Here is a 6,346-nt window from a genome sequence, read left to right as displayed (position 1 = left end):
CGCTTATGTCTCACTGGTCGCCTGATTACTTTACGGAAAATCTCTAGACAATAACTAGACAATAAGCTTTGTTTTGTTGGGAAAGGGGTGGAAGAGTTAGTGACTAGAAATATTTAAAAGCCAAATTATTCTCTAAAATGAAACAATTGGAGATGACTTGGGAAGAGATGGGGAAGAAACCCTTTTATTGTGTTTAAATACAAACCCTCAGCAAGTTCTGCAGCAGCAGAACTGAGTGACGTGGCGCGTTTCCACGGAGGGTGGTGCAGGATGTGCAGGAGCAAAGCACGGGTGCTAACCCATCCTCAGCCTCGCGTGCCTGAGCCGGGCGTCCTGCCTGGGGACAAGGAGAAAAGCAACTGGAGCTTTCCACTCGCCTTGCAGGAAGGGCAGGGATGAGAAAACCGGAGAGCAACAGAATCGGCGTGAGCTGCAGCAGCTGCTGGAGCTGTGCTGCCCGTGGCTATGTGAGGCTCAAGCTGTGCCAGGGCCACCCCCTGGCACTGCCCACGCAGCACAGCTCGCCCTGGTGGGACGGTGGCCGCGGTTGGCAGCCAAGGCCTGCGGTAATAGCCTCGTCTGCGGGTTATCGGAAGGGCACGGGAGGAATGCCTGCCCAGGGCCAGGGCTGGAGGGTGTTTCTGCCTCTCCATCTGAAGCTGAGTGCTCTGGGAGAGCCAGGCTGTTGGATTCTAGGCGGGTCTCGTGGCATCGTAACTGCCAGGAAGGTCAACCAACAAGTTATATTCTATAGACCTTATCTCACATAAAAGTCCATGTCTAAGTTGGTGAAAGAAATGAATGTTACAGTAATTCTTCATAGAAAATTTCCTTTCTGTTTGGTGAAAGAATATCCCAGGAAGGGTGCTGGAATTATGAAATCACCTCTTTTTCTTTCCTTTGCATAAATTCCTAAATAACATTGTTAAGTTAGTGAGACGATTCCACATGACACTTTCTTAAAGAGCCAGAAAAAGTAACAATGGACCTGAGCCAAAATCCATCAGCATCAACCTATATCTTGATCTGAGTGGATTTTGGCTTAAGACAGTGGGATGTTCCTTCTAAGCTTTACTTTTAGCCTGTGCTGCTTTCCGCGCAAAGGTGATCTACGGTTTCATTTGTCTCTCTTTTCCCATGATTTGGAAACTAGAATAATGTGGAATTTCTCCATCGATTCCACTTGAGGTATGAGGGGAGAGCTCAGACAGCTCACCTTTGTCGTTGTCTTAATCCCTTTCTCAAAATTCAAGAGATGGCCGTGGCCACGGATGGAAGCACGGCAGTGGGAAGCACTCGCTGCCGGCTGCCTCGGGACTGACGCTGGCAGATACTCAGGGTCACTCCGGGTGCTTTTAGCTGTTGGAATAAAGGGAACTGCAAACATTTGACAGGATCCCAACATTAAATTTGCATCTTGTCAAGAGTTTTTCTTCCTACGTGCATTCACACAGTATGATGTTGGCCTTGACTTTCCAAACAGCCTCAAGAAAATGGCAGCGTGTATCCAAAAGAAAGGCTACGAGCCAGAATCCTTCAGCCGGGTCCTAACTGACTGCATTTGTCTTCAAAGAAAGCTGACAAAGAGAGGAGAAATGTGGGAGAGGGATGGATTTTTCTAAAAATAGTGTTCATGAGTCCAATTCCCTTCAGTTTACAATAGAAAACATAGTCTTGCTTCCGTGCCAAGAACTCTGAATTTGCAAAATCCTGCTGGTCTTTAGAGGAGATCTACTATTGATGAGCTGCAGCCGTCAATGCAGTATTGACCTAAGTTTCTGCATTGAGCACCCTATTAAGGGACAGCCCTCAACTGGGCAGCTCTTCACCTGCAAGTCTGGGGCTGTTCTTTAGTGCCTTCAGCTTTAACATCATCACTGAAAGCGTTCAGTCTTCCTTTAAAAATTCTGTTAACTACTCGTTTAGCTAGGAGTGTAGACTCGCCAAGAACTTTACAACTTTTCTTCTTTTTCTCTTTACAAATACATCAGTGCAGCTGCCTAGTGTGACATCTGTCACATTTTGCAAGATCATTTTGGAAGCAAGGTACTGACCTGCTTTTCCTTATAGCAACTTTTTAATGGCAGTTATAAATCTGGTATTAGACAAGTAATGAAACCAAAATAAGGATTAAAAGAAAACCAGCACTTCAAATTGGAAGCCCCGAGTCTGGTGCTTCATCCCATCCAGACCTGTGCTCTGGCAGGTCGCAGGGCTGCACGTAACCTCGCAGCAACACAGAGACACCAAGGGAGGAGAACGTTTCCAGAGTGGTCCGAAACGAGCAGCACAGGCGGACAACTCCCTTCTCTTGCCTCCTTGCAGGCAGAGCTCCCAACGGTCACGTCAGTGGTGCAAGAGCTCCCTGACCTGTTAACCACATGGGTTTTATGAAGCACTGACAGAGCTCTACAGACACGTTATCCCTTTCCAGGCGTGAGCGGCCATTCCCAGCGTCTGTGGGGAGTTCACCCGGGAGCTCACGTCCCCTCGAGAGCGGCCGCCTGCCTGCAGACAGACACGTTCTGAACAGTTAAAAGTTCAGCTGCCACTAGTAAAGTGAGTAAGTCCATATTTTATAAAATAAGATCACTCAATGCTTTCCTGAACCCCATCAAGTTCCAGCCCTCAATAACCAGATAATGATCCCTTTTACAAAAACACAGCCACCAGACGCACCACCTGGTCAGAGGTGCAAGGGATCCTTTCCTTGCTGAAGGCACAGCACCCCGCAGATCTTCCGCACTACCACTCACCATCTCCAAGGATCTCACTGATCCTTGCCAGTGCCAATTATTTTCCTTTTTTTGTTGCAGTATTAACCCTTTCATTGTTCTCTTCACCTAGAGGTCTTTGCTGTTTAACAGTTCTCATTGCCCATCTCAAAGTCTGTTCAATTATCATTTTATGATTTTACTGACTAACTCAACTCTCAATTAATATGGTGCTAAAACCCTTATGGCTGTGAGAACTGATAAATAGGAACAGAAAACTCTACTTTTCTTCCATTTCACTGCATTCATTTTAAGTGAAACATGTATGAAAAAGACAAATGATACGTTTTCTATTACCAGATACTAGTTCATATCCTCCTTACTCTTTCCTTTTTAATATCATCATCAAAAGTGATGCACTTCAATTCTTTTAGGCATACTTTGATGATATTGCAATATGCAGTTTATGGAAAAATCAAATGACATTTTTTTATGTCAGCAGCACTCTCTGCTATTTCCCCACTAAAAAGCAACATTTAATTTTTGAGTTGTGCATTTGCAGCAGTTGCTGTGGGCGGAGAGTCTGCTTATTTATTTGGTTGGGTTTTACTACAATGTACTGTCATGGCAACTGTACTGAGGGCGAATGCATCTGGAGGTAATTTATATATGTCATATTGACTGCAGTGAAATTGGCTCGTACCATTTAAACTTTTTCAACCACCAGGCGAAGGCAAAGTTAGCCTTTTGAGACCCAGCAGCAGCTTCTCCTTAGTAAACAAATAAATAAATAAACTAGGCAGAGCAACAGGAGCAATGCCAAACATTCCTTGGAGTTTGGATGCAGAGCTTGCTGCATACTTAAATTAGGTCCGATACCTTGGGCAATTCCCCCAGTTCTGCTGCAGCACAGTAGCCTTTTCATCCTGCCAAGGTGGGAGGCAGCACGTCGTGCCCTGCGCGGGTGGTGCGTGGGCAGGTGGTGGCCAGACCTGTCTCCCCTGGCACCAGGAGGCATCACCGTGTGCTGCCCAGACAAGTGGCACATCCTCTTGTCATGGGGATGACGCAGCTTCCAGCTGCTCCACTTTACATCATGCAGACATGGAGAAACTGGACTGAAATCTGCTGAGAGAGTCAAGCACACGGTGTCATTAAAAGGGACTAAGTTGGGCCACGGACGCGGTTTCCAGCACAACATGCCCGACCTCCGCTGCACGGCTTCGGTGGTACTTCTCCAGCCGAGCTGCCGCTCTTGGCGCCGCTGATCAGCAGCAGCACCCAAAGGTTCCCGCTGCCGCGGCACTGCCCTTCCAATGCAAACGACTTGGATGCACTCAAGAACTTTGGCTTGAAGCACTTCTTGGTACTGTAACTTGATCGCTCTGTGAGTAAACCAAAAGAGCTATGAAACCCTGCATGACAGTTGGGCAGAGATGACTGCAAGTCTGACAAATTTATCTGGCCTCATCTTGCTGCTAGAGAGGCAAAAAGTCTTAAACCTTTTGAATACCTGTGCGATTGCAGCCATTATCATCTCACCGATGTGGCTCTGCAGCCGCGTTTTACTAAGGGCCATCCCTTTGCCATCCCTTTGCTATTGCTTTGCCATCCCTTTGCCATCCCTTTGCCGGAGCGGCGCGGTGCCGGCTCCGCCACCAGCCGCCGAGGTGTGCGGCTGCCTCCCCCGCCGGCCAAGCCCTACCCAAAACACGGAGCGCTGGGAGGAGCACGGTCATTCCCCAGTCAGCATCTCAAACGGCTGAGACACGCACACACCTTTCGTTTTAGATTAGACAGCCTCTGTGGGAATAGCTCAAGTTTCCAGTAGCCCCATGTTAGGAACAACCAGTGAATGAAATCACACCTGTGCTGTAGACAGTGTTTCTTCAGATAAATTGGCACAGTAACAATCTGCAGTGTCTAATTACGGCTAATTTCCTGTTCATCTGTCTAGGTACTTCTGACCCTTTTACTGTAATTCTCGAGCACTCACAACGTTGATCAGAGATTTTCAATAATTTAACGTTAAGGGTCAGCTCTTTAGCTGGTGTAAATCAATGCATTTTCCTTGGCTGATCAGAAGGGAGGTGTGTTAACTTTTACAGTGGAGACAGTGGTCTCCATTTACCCCAGCGTGCCACAGCCTCGCAGCCCTTTGCGCCTGCTTGCTCTCCTGAGTTCTTGGAGAAAGTGTAGAGATAAACACATTGAATATTTTTGGATATTACTCAGCCCTATACCATTGAGACCAACTTACATGAACTTTAACAAAAAACTATTGAAAAAGCACCTAAATCAGGTCCTCAAGACCAGCCAACTTGCAAATTAGAAGACAGGGACTCCTGCCTTGTGCCAGCCCCGTTCAGCAAGCGAGGCTGAAGGGTCCCACGGGAGGAATTCAGGCTCATTTGACAAAAGATTCAGCTGAGCTTTAATGGTGTTTTGGCCTAGAAGTTTTTGAGCTTTGTTTTTGATTGCTGCTTAAGATAGAAAGAATTTGCACAACTAAATGAAAAAGGGAATGGGTGGAGACTTAATTGGAGCATCTCTTTAAGAAAGAGGCATTAGTGAATATCCACAAGACTTTAAATCAGGTACTGAAACAAGCACTACAGTGGACGGATGTTTCGTTGCCAGGACTGTGACAGAGTGTGCCCCAACTGCAAATTAAGCAAAAGCCATAATATTTTCTTTTATGGAAAACACTGCATCTTTTCTCAGCACTTGCCTGGCTCCACAGAGAAGTGACTGACTGGGAAAACAGGAACTTATAGGGAGATGCCAGCTTTTATCTGCTACGGGAGGTTAAAGGTTCCCTAGAGCACAAAGGAGCTTTTCTTGCCCAGACAGTCCCATCATGGTACACATCAGCACAACTAAAGCCTGCAAAGCTCAGCAGCAGTCAAGAGATATCTGGTGAAACTGGAAGGAATTTTTTTCAGACATTCACTAGTTTTTATCCAGTCGCATCCACAAGTCAATATTTGGCAACAGAAATCGACTAAAAAAATAGCAGGATCTTGGGTTCCTTTTAAAGTCACATGCACAGCAACTCACAGCTCTGTGTGTAAGTACAGAATCCCAAAATATCCTTCCAGCATAAAGCCTAACTTTATTGTGCTGCAAAGAGATTAATAATTATCTTATCTATTGTGAGTTGATGCAATTTCTTGGTTTTTCCCCCACATACCCACACTGCTGTTTCCTTCTGATCTGCGTTTGTAGCTTAGCTACTGTTTCGCTGAAAGGCAGGAATTTGATAATACCTTCCTAAAAAGGTGCCTATACTGTGGCTGCCTGTTCCAGCCAGTGACAAATAATGGAGATGTCAGCTATTGACAAAAGAAAATAAAGAACTTTTTTTCCAAACATCCCAAGAGAAATAACCTCATCATAAAGGTATTTCTTGTGCATTCCAAGTTAAAAGAAAGAAGGAAAAAAAAAGTTAAGGCTGAAGATCTGAAACTGGCTTCTGCTTAATCAATCATTCTCATTAGATTATAGTTTTTAAAGTGCATCATTATAAACAACAGATGGAGAAACGCTCAGCTGAAAAATAAAGGGGTAGGTGGGGGAAAGTCACGCCGATGACGGGTATTTTCTATTTGGATGTGAATCAGCCTTTTCCC

The sequence above is a fragment of the Tauraco erythrolophus genome, chromosome 21 (assembly GCF_009769465.1).
Source record: "Tauraco erythrolophus isolate bTauEry1 chromosome 21, bTauEry1.pri, whole genome shotgun sequence".
NCBI classification, from domain to species: domain Eukaryota; kingdom Metazoa; phylum Chordata; class Aves; order Musophagiformes; family Musophagidae; genus Tauraco; species Tauraco erythrolophus.
Note: the sequence above shows the minus strand (reverse complement) of the source record.